Here is a 15,938-nt window from a genome sequence, read left to right as displayed (position 1 = left end):
GGATCGTTGGGGAATACCCCCGGGGGAGGGGGGGGGGGGGGTACCTGGTGTTCTGTGGAGGGAGGGAGAAGAGGATTAGTGAAGGACTTTAGCAAGGACACGTGAAAGGTGGGGGAGATCTGATAATGGGCAGGCAGGTGTAACCGGTACGTGACATTGTTGATGCGCCTTGCTATGGGGAAAGGACCTATGTACCGGGGACTCAGCTTCTTACTGGGCTGCCGGAGGCGGATGTCCTGGGTGGACAACCAGACTTGGTCCCCTGGCTCATAGAGGGGATTGTCGGACCGACGAGTGTCTGCGTTGGCCTGGTGCCTCCGGACGGCCCGCTGGAGATGGATATGTGCTGAGTCCCATACCCTCTCGCTCTCACGGAACCAGTGATCTACCGCTGGGACTTCTGAGTGATCCTCGGTCCAAGGAAACAGGGGCGGCTGGTAACCGAGCACACATTGGAATGGGGTGAGTCCGGTGGTTTCCTGGCGTAAGGAATTCTGGGCGTACTCGACCCAGGGTAGGTACTGGCTCCAGCTGTCTTGGTGGTCATGACAGTAGGCCCGGAGATACCGTCCGATCTCTTGGATCTTCTGCTCGGTCTGGCCATTGGTCTGTGGGTGGTATCCCGAGGACAAACTGACGGAAGCTCCCAGGAGGTGGAAGAACCCTCGCCAGACCCTGGAGGTGAATTGCGGTCCTCGGTCCAAAACAATGTCCTCGGGGAGGCCAAAGTTCCTGAACACATGCTGGAAGAGAGCTTCGGCGGTTCCCAGGGCGGTAGGTAGTCCCCGCAGGGGAATGAGTTTGCAGGATTTAGAGAATCGGTCAACGACCACTAGGATGGTCGTGAATCCATTGGAGGGAGGTAAGTCCATGGCAAAGTCTACCCCCATGTGGGACCAGGGACGGCGAGCGATGGGCAGCGGAACCAGTTTCCCCTCGGGCAGACGACGTGGCGTGGTGGTGAAAGTCAGACTGGGTGAGGGTTCCGGTGAGGAGGTGCTCTGAGGATCTATAGTCCGTGTTGTTATCCGTTTTGTTTTGAGGGGCTGGTCTTCTGTCACAACCGGGACAAAGAGGCAGACAGGCAGGATAACATTAAGCAGAGAGTTTAATGACAGGAACTAAAGAGAGGCTTCCAACCAAAAAGAGTTCAACTTAGGCAGTAAGGGAAGCAAAACACAGTCTTATCTGGGTCGGCACTCCGATCCTTCGGCCGAGAACTGAGGATTCCGAGGGGAACAGGCAGACTGGAAGACGAGGAACCAGGACAGAATAGCTTGCAACCTTGAGACCAGCCGATGAGTGAATGAGGTGAGTGAGTATTTGAGTGGTGTGGTAAGTGGGTGCAGGTGTCCGTGATCAGTAATCAGGTGATTGTGAGTGGGTGTAGGAGGCTGATTTGGCTGGTGAGGCAGGTGTTTCCGTGACACCATTGCTTTGGCAAAAAGCTGCAATTCAATTAAATATATAGGTTGAATGTTTCAAAGCAAATATAATACTAGTAATAATAATAATAATAATAATAATAATAATAATAATAGTCCAGGTACAAGTAAATGCATACGTTGTACTCGGTTTGGACACTAAACATTGTCTGTGGCTCTTCATTTTGCTCTCATAGTACTTTTTTCTGGTGTGCATGACCACTCTAAAATTATACCAAAAAACAATATAGTGCAGCTGTATTTACTGTTGTATGAGCAGATATTTACTTGAGAACTGGCCTTGGCAGAGGTGTGCAAATGTATTTAAGAGTTAATGAAAATATGAAATATGCTACCCTCAAATTATCAGTCCTACAGTATTATACCTGAAAGTGACAACATTACTGAGATACAGGTATAAGTTTAGGCAAGTGCCAAAAAGAAGGAACTGTACTAATGATTATTTATTATATTTATTATATGATTTCACATTGATGTTTTTTCTTTTCTTCACAGGTCTGCAAACATGATGTTGTCACTTCAGCAATATCAAGCATGGACAAATGTTCTGAATGTGTGGGACCTGTTGCAGCAATGATGGGGTTTGGACTAAGATGTAAATGTTAGTATGATGTCTTGTTTAATATGCTACAATTCATATCAGTTCATTTTAGTGTCATTCACCTATGTTATGTTAAGAAGCTGTAATAAATGTGAATGGCGTTGGTGTCTGAAACTGTGGCTGTCTGAAACATTCTGCTAAACATCTCCCTTGTGCTCCACTGAAGAGGATAAGTCATACAGGTTTGGAACAACATGAGTGACAAAAGGACTAAATTGTCATATTTGGTTGCTTAAGGTGAAAGCTGTGTCTACACATTGCATTAGTTACTGTGTGTTGAGCAGTGGTGGAAAGAGTACTAAGAAATTGTACTTAAGTAAAAGTATTGCTACTTAAGGAATAATTTACTTGAGTACAAGTAAAAGTACTGAAAAATAATATGACTCAAGTAAGAGTAAAGGAGTTGCTGAAAAAACTACTCAAGTTACTGCGTTACAAAGTACTTTACTATTATTTTTCAATTTTTACCCAAAATGAGGCCATGTGAGCATTATGGAGCATTAAGCACTCTCATGTACTATAATGCCTGTTTCACAAGCGAGACTCATAGAAGTATTAAACTTGTCATATTCCAGAAAATACCTTATATGGACAAAATGCATCAGATATCACTACAGCTGAATAACATGCAGATAGAGATGCTTTGACTGATGAAACATGGAAGACAATACACACAATTTTCCTATCGGTAAGCCCCGCCCACCTTAGTTACTGTTGCTCACTCGGACAAACAAAAGGAGTTGCTCACTGTCTTGCAATGACAGCTGTCAGTGAAAACCTTCTTCCGAGGTGTTTCTGATAAATTTGGGACACAGATGGACCTTCAAGTGGGACTTAAATATGCCACGGAGGGATATATAAAAGATGTTAAAATAAATATATAAAAATACAGATCACAATGCAAACGGGAGGATTATGTTAAAGGGGTCATATGGTGCGATTAAAATTTTTTGGAGTGTTACAAGCTCTTGGTGCATAAAGAAGATCTGTAAAGTTGCAAAGACTAAAGTCTCAAATCCAAAGAGATATTCTTTATAAAAGTTAAGAGTCAGCCACACCTACCTAAAACGGCTCATTCTAACACACCCCCACATACCTACGTCACTATCTGGGAAGATTTGCATAACGCCGCCCAAATGTTCACACAAAGAAAGAAGGCGTAACTTTTATTCTCGCTGTAGTATTGTTGTTGCCGCCGCCATGTCGTGAAGGCGCTGTGTGTTTCGTTGTGAAAGCGAAACTACTTTGTTTGGCCTTCCAAAAGAGGACTGTAAGGTCCACACACTTGGCCCAGTGAAGGTATCCAGTGGTGGATGAAGGTTTCTTGCGTGTTCATTCTTTTCAGCGCGCAAAGTTATTCAATTTAGGTTTAACTCAAATCTGACTCCATTTTAGTATCTAATCTGACTCCATTTTAGTATGACCTCGAATTTAGGTTGAAAGGCAAATTGGTTGTTTGTCGGTCTCTAATTATTCTGACATTCGATTATTCTAGTTAACTCTTTACTTATATTTACTCGTTCATTAGGAATCTATGTCGCTTAGGGTACCTCACGGCGGCCGCTATGCGTGGGACCCACGATCACAAACTCGCCAGTTTGACCCTTAGCCAGAGGTTTATGACTAATCTGTTTAGCCCCCTACAGTTACCCATGTAATGCTCAAAACATTAATCAGTGGTTCTGCTAGACCCTTTGTCTAGCCCCTAATAGTTAATATAACTACGTACAACTTAATTAACGCTCAAAACATTAATCAGCGGTTCTGCTAGACCCTTTGTCTAGCCCCCAATAGTTAATATAACTACGTACAACTTAATTAATGCTGAAACAATATGCATGGTTAACGTAACTGAGTACAACTTAAACTAAGGTCAAGCGGTTAGTCAGAAACCCATAATCTCACTTGATGCACCCCATGCTTCATCTAATCTGAGATCTAGTATGCACGTAACCCTGGTCGCAGATTTGCGGAAAAGTATGCCTTCACTTAATCTACTTGAGGAAATAATTTCAGAGTAAGTCAGAATAAATCAAAGGCTACAGAATCGCCCCGACCCTTTTGCTGCAATCCTTTAAAAACAAAACCAAGATAAAACATCCCCCAAGTGGAGGCATGTACAAACAATTGGAATTTCCATTAACCCAGGTCCCAGACCTAGGTGGTTTGCACCTCAATGGGAACAGAAGGTAATTTGCATGGAATGACCCTCTACAGTAATCAAAGTATCTCTTAACTCTTAGGATCTGTATTATCTTTTAGTCTACTTTTGTAAGATTAAGGCCATTGTACCACTCGCCCTGAGACTATTCAAATGACACCAAACATGACTGTAAATCTTATTTGCATTCATGTAGAAAATATATTCTACCATTGACCATTCTGAGTGAGCTGGGTGAAGAGAAGGATGGGTGCGGGGAAGGAAGGGGATGAGGAGGAACCAATGCATATGTGAGAGACGTTTTCCTGCATTTTCTCTGTATTAACTATGTTAATGCACTGTGTGTGTATTGTCTGTCTCAGAAGATCAAAGTATCTGAGTTTCTTTTATCCTTACATTCGCCCATTTGACCACAATGGGTAACATATAGATGAATCCGATGGGGTCACTTGTTCGGTGATTGTTCGTCCTTGAGATGTTAACTCAAAATTGTCTTTGTGATGTTAGCAGCTATAGAAACCTACTGAGGGCTGTTTTCATCTGCAGAACATTCAGTCTCAGCAGGTGTGTGTCACTTGAGTTTGGCAGGTGGATGAATGTGTCCAGGGTTTCAACCTGTGGTTAAACTCAGCATGTGAGCACAGTTTAGTGAGTCAGTCTGAGCCTTTATGTCTTGTTCAGTAATTTTGATAATGTTTTTATTATTAGTGATGTGTTGGGAAACCAGGGGCCCTCTGGCTTGTCAACCACCCCAATAACAATCAGAAAGATTAAATATTTTAAATTGTAAGGACTCTGCCTCTGTGTTTAAAAGTTACACCATCGATCTGTGACTAGTCATGTAAATGTGTGTTATAGTGTTGTTCCATGAGTTTGCAGATTGTTGCAAATAGTATACATATTGTGTGTCTCTTTTAGACTGTCATCATGGGATTAATATATTGTCCTATGTGTGTGAGGCTATGTGGTTCTGTCAGTGTGAAGATGGACAATAGATCTTTAGTGGAGTACCACGTTTGTAATCTAAGCCATCATTGTTTTCTGTTATGTGTAGTGTTCAGACTGAAAAGTCTAGATGAGGTGTGTTCTGTGCTCATGTCTGGGAGATGGACAGAGTCTAATCTATAGCAATCTGTGTTGCAAAAATTTAGTTCCGGTGCTAATCCGGGAGGCCATATACAGTAGATAATTGTGTAGTAATGTTCTACTGTGAGGTGTGACTGGCCCCTTCAAGTGTCTTCACACCCATCTCCTGCGTTTCAGGTTATGGTCTAACAATTCTGCTGTCTTGGCTTGGTGCTGATGGGACCAGGCACCTTCCTGGTATCTGTCCTCCAAGGAATTGCAGTGGTCAGCCTGAGACAGAATCAAATACAGAGAGAACCACAGTTAATTTTGAACTTCTCATCAGTTTCACGTTCAGACATGTGGAATTATTTTAACTACATCATCATCATGTATTGTACTTTTAATTCCAGATGTCACATGAAACTGAGAGTCATTTTCAGTGAGCTACTGTTTCAGTGCAGTCTAAGTGTGTAACACCTGATGCTGCTCTTGCAGTTGAGCCTTCACAGTCTGCTGTGTCATGAGCATTAGAGACCCCAGTTCTGCTGGGGACATTTTCTAGATTAATTGGTGTTTTTATCACCCATGTTGTCATGAACTCCAATGGACTAATGTCCATGGCTTTAGTTGCAGTTGCTCTCATTACAGTCAGATCTGTGGGCAGAAATGTGTTCACCTGTTTCGGTGTTGTCTGTTTGGCAGGCTAAGTCACAGTTGATGGTTTGGTAGAATTGTACATTTTATGATTGATTGATAGAAATGAAGTGCAGGCACTTCACATTTGATACTTTTGATAATGTTTTTGTTATTAGTGGTGTGATGTGCTTGTCAACCACCCCAATAACAATCAGAAAGATTAAATATTTTAAATTGTAAGGACTCTGCCTCTGTGTTTAAAAGTTACACCATCGATCTGTGACTAGTCATACAAATGTGTGTTATAGTGTTGTTCCATGAGTTTGCAGATGGTTGCAAATAGTATACATGTTGTGTGTCTCTTTCAGACTGTCATCATGGGATTAATATATTGTCCTATGTGTGTGAGGCTATGTGGTTCTGTCAGTGTGAAGATGGACAATAGATCTTTAGTGGGGTACCACGTTTGTAATCTAAGCCATCATTGTTTTCTGTTATGTGTAGTGTTCAGACTGAAAAGTCTAGATGAGGTGTGTTCTGTGCTCATGTCTGGGAGATGGACAGAGTCTAATCTATAGCAATCTGTGTTGCAAAAATTTAGTTCCGGTGCTAATCCGGGAGGCCATATACAGTAGATAATTGTGTAGTAATGTTCTACTGTGAGGTGTGACTGGCCCCTTCAAGTGTCTTCACACCCATCTCCTGCGTTTCAGGTTATGGTCTAACAATTCTGCTGTCTTGGCTTGGTGCTGATGGGACCAGGCACCTTCCTGGTATCTGTCCTCCAAGGAATTGCAGTGGTCAGCCTGAGACAGAATCAAATACAGAGAGAACCACAGTTAATTTTGAACTTCTCATCAGTTTCACGTTCAGACATGTGGAATTATTTTAACTACATCATCATCATGTATTGTACTTTTAATTCCAGATGTCACATGAAACTGAGAGTCATTTTCAGTGAGCTACTGTTTCAGTGCAGTCTAAGTGTGTAACACCTGATGCTGCTCTTGCAGTTGAGCCTTCACAGTCTGCTGTGTCATGAGCATTAGAGACCCCAGTTCTGCTGGGGACATTTTCTAGATTAATTGGTGTTTTTATCACCCATGTCGTCATGAACTTCAATGGACTAATGTCTATGGCTTTAGTTGCAGTTGCTCTCATTACAGTCAGATCTGTGGGCAGAAATGTGTTCACCTGTTTCGGTGTTATCTGTTTGGCAATTGTTGTTTTATGGTGTTGTTCACGCATGCAGATCTCTGTGACACATAAAGATATCTGGTATTTTGGTCTGATGTTTAGTATTTTACATTCCCCTTTCATTATTTTTCAAGTAAATTTAAAAGATCAAATGGTGTTGTGTGGCTGCATTCGACTGTGGCTTTTTGTGAATACAGTCATGCTCCAGACAAAGGAAAGAAAGTTTTACAATTGTGATGTAAATTTGGTCCTGTTGCTGTTACAGATCTCACCTCAGGTGTGAGGTGAGATCTGGCTCAAAATACTTCCATACGAATGTTTAAATTTTTTTTAAGGAGCAAGATTAGGTGCAAATTCAGAGCTTCTGAATTCTGCATTGAAATTTGGATGTTTCAATTTCCAAATAATGTTAGCCACTCTCTCTGGTCAGATTAAATTTTTAGTTGGTGCTCCTCAGCGAAGGATGAATTGGTTCGTTATCACTTGTGCCACACTATTGAAATGAAAACACACCTCCTCCCTTTTGGGCACTCTGTAGCAGACCAATGAAATCTAATTGTAAGGGTTAGCAAATCACATTTATCCATGTAATGCCATGCTTGGCGATTATAATATAATGTACATCATAAATTGATTTATAATATAATCATATTATATTAAAATAGTATATATTAAAATAATATTATTTCTGGTCTCTTGAGAGTCTTTGGAATAATATAGTTGTCAATGTGTTTGTCTTCTTTCATGACATATAGATACCTCGTGATCGCTAATGTATGGACCCAGTGTAGGCACAGGAAGTAAATTAACTGACGCCCTCAGGCATGCAAACACAGGATCTATACGTGACTAACACATGATTCCCCTCACATCCTGCATTCCAACAGAACCGTGCTCTGGTTGTTGCAACAAAGAAACAGAACTTACACAGACAATTCAAGAGACAATCATTTAAAAGTATAAAATGGCAACTATATTCACAAATAATATGTTTTATGTCTGATATATGTGTGATGTGTTTCCTGTAATGAATAAAGTTCAACCAATGTGGTATAACACCTTTTAGTAATTAAGATTATTAATGTGTATGTAAACTACCCGATATTGAGCTTGAATGAAAGCTTGTTTTCTTCGCCGAACATTGGTGTTGGTGAAAATTGTATATTCTGTATCATTTTTCCGGTGATGATATTTTTATAAGAAGTTCTTAAAAACTTGCAGAAATACTCCCCATGAATAGCACGTGACTTGTGCACGAAAAAGGAACCACACAGGGCGTGGTTAAACCCCGCAGCCACCATCTGATTGGACAACGACCTGTGGGATGGACTAACATCGAGCCTGCTAAAAGGGACACAAAGCTCTCTCGGGCTCGCTCGCTCTTACGCTCACTCAAGACCTCTGGCATTCACTTTGGTGACAGCGCTACAAGCGCTCCCATGCCGTAACATCGCACAGTGAGACTCCAGAACTTAAACACTTCAGTTGAAACTCCGCGACTGCCAAACTTCAAAGCCTAAAGCTAAGCAAAAGACTCTCTTAGACGAACTTCGAGGTTCTTCCGTAACCCAGCAACCAACTAATCCAACGAGGGCTCTCCCAAAAGGACATCATCCTGACGTCTCCGCAACAGCCAATAAGCAAAGGAATTTCCCTCCAGCAGCCAAAACCGGAACCCCGTTTCAGATTTCAGCAAACGCAAGTACAAACAAATCTTAAATCTGCTGAAATAGGTGCTGAACTGGTGAATTGAGTTAAGCAGTAAAGATATGAAAATCTCTGCTTTGTGATTCTCTCGGGTTGAATTTAAAACCACTCGTGGAAATGAGTTAGAACTTTGGGAACTTCATACAAACTCTGTAACTTTCAATCTTCAGAACTGTATGTAAATGTGTGTGTGTATGTGTGTGTTTTAGCTTAGTTTTAATGTAATCTAGAATAGCCAATAAAATTTGTGTTTCATTTATAAAGAATCATTGTCTGGTGTAATTTAAGTTTAAAGTCAAACCTTGCCAAGATCACGTTACAGCTTATAGATTATCATAATTGTATTGACCTGTGGCCAAGGGAAATACAAATATTCAAATTGTTAAGATATACTGAGGTCAACGGCTCGCTGGACGACCGTTGATTTAAAGTGTAAACTATCAAATTGGAATTCAGTTTTAATCAGGTGGACCTCAAATTTTCAGATTCGAGTCCTTTCAAACCCTGAATGAATTAATAATAATTAATTCCCTAAAATGAAGTAATCAGAGACATTACAGAATGGTGGAGAAAAGAAAGCTGGCAGATTCGACTTAAAAATTAATGACACCAAGATAGTATTGTGAATCTTTCCTATTTTTATCCGGAAAAATAGATTAGACACAGAAAAACAGAGTTTGTGAGCTATTGTACCTGTTAGTAGAGCATACCAGCGTGCTGAATGAATGAAGTGAAACCCGAGTGTTCTTTAAAGAATTGAACTGCAGTAGAAACATTTGAATTTTGTCTGTCGGGACAAAATAAGTCGCTCTAGAAAAGCGCACAAAGGAAGAAACAAGCATTTTCCTTGTTTACTTTCTCTAAAAAGGCCTTCATAGTCGATTTGTTGGTGCGTATTCCACTTCCAAATTCGTCTATGCTATTAAATCTCCCGGCTTCAGACCATTAATTTAGCTAATTAATGCTCTTGCCATTTAATTTACTAAATCTAGTGAACTTAAAACGTGGTGCTCAGAGAGAGCGTCCGAACGCTATTATTACTTTTGGGAGAATTGAAATTGTGGTTAAATCCATGCGTTTTTGTCTGTATAAATATGTGCTGAAATCCGCCGAAGATATCATTGACAGTTATTGTATTAATTGCAGTGAATCTGTAGATTAATTCACCTCACTCGGAACGAGTTGAGATTGTTCAGCGCTAATAAGGAAAGATAGGAATCTATAGTGCTTTTTGGTTGTGTAGTGCGAGATGCGCTGACATCTCCTGCGATGTAATTAAACTGTGTATAACCATCAACTGTGTTATTGCAGGCTACGTAGCCATAGTAACAGCTGTAGCTCAGAAGTTCTAACAAACCTTTTCCGGGGTAACTTTCAGTCCGCCAGCGCCATTTTGAGCTGTTTGTAAACAAATAGCCAAGCATGAGCTAAGCTAACTGAAGCTAATGAGTTTGCATGGAAGCATATGTAGAGCTATTAGCATCGAAGACTATCGGTTAGCACGTAGCACTGTGTGGTCTCAAATGCAGAGTGTTGTGCAGTGTTTGAAGTGTTGAAGTGATCTGATAAGTTACAACTGAACATTGTCTTTCGCTATTTCATACTGATTTTATCCTACCTTTCTGTCCTTCTCCCCTCATTGAAAAAGAACACTCCAAAACGCGAACGTAATAACCTTGTGTACGCAATCATAGTTAAAGTTTTAATCGCGTTTGTTTAAAGTTCTCCCTTGCTTAAAGCTGTTGTTGTCTTTGTTTTAAAATTTAATCCTGGTCCTCAGCCTCATTACTTTAATGCTACGTTGTGATTAATTCAGCTATAACTGTGCTTATAATTTGAGGGACACCAGTAGATATTATTAATTTGCTATACTTAAGGATTGGAAATCGTTAATTTAACTTCGTAATTAACTACAGATTTGAAATTTTAATTTCATTTCACAAATTAATTACAGTTCCGGCTTTCACATAGTAACAATACTTATTGATGAAGTTGAATTATAATTGCTATTACAATTTAATGACACCAGCATTAAAATTTTACTCATTAACTATCAATATTGCTCTGAAATTGTAATTTCAGTAAATAGTTAAATAGGGTTGGGTTCCCTATTCAATGATACAGTTAATTAATTTAATTATAATTGCTCTTATCAATTGTTAATAATGACACCAGTAGATATTGTTGGTTTATCCGTAGGGATTTGAAATTGTTAATTTCATAATTAATTACAGATTTGGAATTTTAATCTAATTTCGTAAATTAATTTCAGTTCCTGCGTCCACATGGCAACAATATTTACTGATGAATTTAATTATAGGTGCTATTATAATTTAAGGACAACAACATTAAAAGTTTAATCTTTAAGGATAACAAGTTACTAATACTGATTTCATAATTAATTACATATTCGGAATTTTAATTTAATTTCATAATTAATTACGGGTCCTGTTTCCATATTGCCACAATATTTGCTGATCAGTTCAACTATAATTGCTTTGCTAATTTTAATGACAAACATCATCAAGATTTTAATCCTTAACTGTCAATAATGCTCTAAAATCTTAATTTCATGGTTAGCTCATTAGGGTGTGGGTTATCCTGCTTCAAGATATTGATTGATTAATCGTAATTTTTAATTACTCTCATCAGTTTTAATGATAACATCATTACATTTTAACCAGGAAATACCATTTCTAACCTGAAATTCTAATTTAATTTGCAATTGGGCTTCTTTCCTCTCCCTTTCAGTTATTTAATTCACTCAGCAACATTTTTATAAGTTTGCCCGTTTGGCTTAAGCCTGTTAGTGGCAAAACCCCAAAAGGAAAATTAGGATTTCCTCATACTTAGGTTAAGTTGGTTTTGTCCTGCTAACACAGCAAAACCAACCCCATAGGGGTATCACTTTAACAGTGCCATTTTTCTTAACATTGGAAGCAAAACTTTTCTCTCTTCTCCTCCTTCTCTCTCTCAGCTGTTTCCTTCTGAGTTGACTACTGCGGTTGTTTGCTGGGATTTTGCCTGTGAAAATCATAAAGCAGAGATTTTTAGCAATTGAACAGGTATTTGCGAAACTTGAGAATGTTGGTTCAAAATTATCTTCCATTTACCTTCACTCTCTTGCGAAACCCTACCCAGCTAAGAGGACTGACAGGCATCCGCCAAAATTTGAACAAGCATCTAGGAGCGATCTAATTGGTGGACAGTGTCAATATTAACAGCTAAGAAACCAATACTGTCATTGTTATTATTTTCCCTTCGCCCGAAGGAATTTTAATAACAACCACAGTCCTGTGGTTTGTGGTATTTATAAATCCCCATTTCCAAATGCCGGTTTAGAAGCATCCTTCTAAATCAAACTTAACCAAAAGGGAAAAGAGAAGAGAATTTAATTATACTCATTCTGCTACCAGAAAATTTTATTTTGTTGTTTTAGCTTTCAATCTCATCTTACCATTAACTTTCTTTCCTCACCAAAAAAAAAAAAAAAAAACTTTTCTTTTACAGGAAAATTGAAAGCAGCCAATTATTATCCTGTTCTCTGCTATGTTTGTTATTCTTCTTTCCTCCCTCCGTTCTCTAGCTGTGCTACCTGTGTGTGCTTACTAATTTTCCCACAGAGACTACAAATTAGAAGCACGCCCACCAGAGGATCACAGTCGCAGAGAACTACACTCACCTGTCCCTTACACACTCACTGTCAAACCACACGGGACATTGCACACTTACACCCCTGTTTTGCCTTGTTTGTTTTGTTTTGTTTTGTTTTGTTTTCTCTTCTTCAAGGTCTGTGTCAGTCTAGGTTCTAGATCTCCCTCACTGCGCCAAAACATGTCTCGCACAACAGACTCTATTGGCCACTGGGAAGACCTCGAGACATGGCTAAGTGTTGCAACTGACAGCCTCCTACCTAAGGCCGCTGAAACACTGAGGCATCAGACACAGGACCAGCTGGATGACAACATAGCAAACCTCATGAAACAAGACCCAAGTCAGAGCTACAGTCACAAAGAATTAGCAAAGATCACCGGCTCCTTAAGCCACACATTCATTGCCACCCTCAAGCTGAGCAACAGGCACGCCACCCATCTCCAGCAGGAGCTAACACGCGCACAACGACGCGTCGAGCAACTAGAACTGGAGGCTTAGGAACGACAGGAAGGGCCTGATGAAGTGGAACAAGGCACCGAGGAGGAGATCACTAAGCTAAAAGAGACCATAGCAGCTGCTACCCAAGAAATGGAACGAGGCAAGGCTGACTACGACCCTAGCAGCCGCTATCCAAGAAATGGAACGAGGCAAGGCTGACCACGCTGATCTCTCCAGCAAGCTGCAATATGCTGAACAGCTCCTGGAAAAGGCAAAGGCCGACTTCAGAGACAAGAACGGCCGAATCAAAGCCCTTGAAACTCACCTGGATGAGTCAAGACACGAGATCAGTCGCCTAACACTACAGCTGGACTACATCAAAGAGAAGTCCGACAGCATCAGAGAGGAACTCAGACATGCCTATGAGCTGCGCCCTGAGCCTACAAAGACACGACGGGCACCAGTCTCACCCCTGCCATGCAGGACCGGGTCACCTGTTCCGCGACTGACGCGTGAGCAAAAGGGGGAGGGGGCAGTGCTGAAACATTCACCGACTCCTTCTTAAGAATGACAAAGCTAAAAGAACTTGCTCCAGCCAGTCACAGATCATTGCATGGCTTGGACCTCAAAGACCTTGGCAAGCTCGCCAGAAACATTGGCAAATTCACCCCAAGTGTACCAGGTAGCCAGGATGTCCAAGCTTATCTGCAAGACGTCGATTTCCATCTGGAAATGAGACTCAATGTCATGGACAAAGATAGACTGTATTTGCTCCGAACAACAGCCAGCCCTGACGTGCGCAGTTTCTTGGACAGGCAGCCTACTCACACACAGGCTGACTACCACCTCCTCCGAGAGGCCCTCATTAAAGAATTTGCCGACCCTGAGTCAGAACAAGGACTAGTGGCTGCCCTGGAGACGAGACAAGGACGTCATGAATCTCCTCAAGCCTACTACAGCCGACTCAGACGAGCATACTTCGGAACTCGCAACGAACCGAACATGGAAGACGATCTGAACTTCAAAACTCTCTTCCTGAGAAACCTCCATCCTGGAGTAAGCCACTATCTTGGCGTTCTTGCATGTCTGCGAACAATGAATGCTCAACAGATGCGAGACTTGGCACAGAAAGCCTACGGCAAACAAAAGATGGCCTGAGGAAAGGGCGCCAAAACCCCAACAGTTCTTGACTTCAACACTCAAAGTCAAGGTCTGGCTCTAGAGGGCGCCCAACATCAAGACCATGCCAAGCCGCCACACAAAGAGTAGAACACACCCTCATCCAACAGAGAACGAGACTCCCATGCTGGTACCCGACCTAAACAGAGGAACAACCGCCGGGATGGACAGCGTGGACGACAACACTCACCTGGACGTCACTGGGAAAAATTTTGGGACCAATCCAGACCTCGTGAGAATCAATGGGACAGATCGTGGAATCAGCCAAACTCATTTGGAAACTCAAGAGGAAAATGCTCGTGGGAATCCAACGGAACCTCCCAGGGAAAACGACAAACACACCCGGGAGCAACCAGTCCAAGGAATCAACGAAGGAACTCACAAAGATTCCAAGCTGACCAAGCTCAAACTGAATCCACACAAGAACAAAAGACATCACTGTGTTTCGACTGACAAGAGCTGATGAAAATGATGATGAAAGAGTTCTTCCAACGAAAGGAGGAAGATCGGAATTGGGAAAAGAAAGAGAAACCAGAGTCAGCCTGACTAGCAGCCGGAAGAGAAGACAGCGACCAGCTGACCCAACCAGCCACAGAGAACAGCACTCCTTCACCTCACTCTCAGAGAACCGTGACCTCCATAACTTTCTGACGGACAAGAAATCCTACCTGAACAACCCGCAAAACCATCAGAAACTGACCCAACACCTGATGCGTCAGATCATAGCAGCGTCCAACAAACACCTGCTGACGAAACCACTCAAGTTTCTGAAAGTGCTGTCTTGGTCATCTGCCACTCCTCTGATGAACACCAGATCAGCCCTGACATCCTACCGGTCTCATCCCAAACTCCAGTCCCTCAACTACTGGGCGACCTCATTGAGAAAGGTATAGCAAGAAAGTTTTACCTCTCCATCATCATTGAACACCACATCAAAGACGAAGCTCTCCTGGACACGGGAGCCGACATCACTCTAATGTCAACTGAACTCCTTGAAGAAGTCCAAGAAAGAACAAAGAGGTCTAATAGCACCCTCAAACTTCAAAGGTGCGAGCTGAACCTTCAAGCATATTCCCACATGGGCCTACAACTAAAACACATGGCCCCAATTCACCTAACTGTTGGACCAATGGACTTTGTTCACCCAGTATACGTCTCACCACTCAACACGTATCCACTCCTCATTGGAAAATACCTGCTTAATCGCTTTGAACCCTTAATTGACTTCAAGCAACTAAAGATATGGACGCAAGTCCGCGAGCCTCTGCCCTTCCACGAGTGGCGGTGTCAAACCACAGACACCGCCGCCAATGTACTGACTGATGATGCAATGTCAAAGCCAGGGCCAGGGCCAAACTCAACTCCAAGCAGCAAGAACCTGGACCCTTTCCTCTGCTCATTGCAGGCGCCTGACTCAGACTCAGGCCCCCTTCGAATCATGACTGCCATAAATGTCCACGACACATCAGTGTCCGACGCAGAATTTGCCCTGTGGGCGAAGAACTCAGCTATCAGCCTGAAGCTATTCAGAACATTGAATCAAGGACAGCGTTATTCAGAGCATTGAAACAAAGACAGCAGAGCCTCCCACATGTCTCAAGACACAGCCGCTTCCCTCTCAGTCCCTGGTCGACAACCATGGCTACCTCCAAGATCATCTGCGCTGTGGACATACGATGGAACAACAGACACCCGAGTCACTACTTCCTCGTTGTCTCCAACCTACCTCATGACATCTGCATTGGAGCAGACATCATGGTGCGGCTCAATGCCTGTGTGGACATCGTGAACAACGTCATATGGGCTTCCCTGTCGCACCAACTGACCACTGCAGTCAACCTCAAGAACCTTC

General features: G+C 41.9%; 1 pseudogene; it reads left to right on the top strand.

Annotated features, from left to right (window-relative positions):
* Positions 1-12,649: 12,649 nt before the first annotated feature.
* Positions 12,650-14,689, top strand: LOC107555792 (uncharacterized; annotated as a pseudogene).
* Positions 14,690-15,938: the final 1,249 nt, after the last annotated feature.

Source organism: Sinocyclocheilus grahami, unplaced genomic scaffold (genome assembly GCF_001515645.1).
Source record: "Sinocyclocheilus grahami isolate Dianchi unplaced genomic scaffold, SAMN03320097.WGS_v1.1 scaffold545.1, whole genome shotgun sequence".
NCBI classification, from domain to species: domain Eukaryota; kingdom Metazoa; phylum Chordata; class Actinopteri; order Cypriniformes; family Cyprinidae; genus Sinocyclocheilus; species Sinocyclocheilus grahami.
The sequence above is the reverse complement of the archived record's forward strand: the minus strand, read 5'-3'. Positions and strand labels throughout refer to the sequence as shown.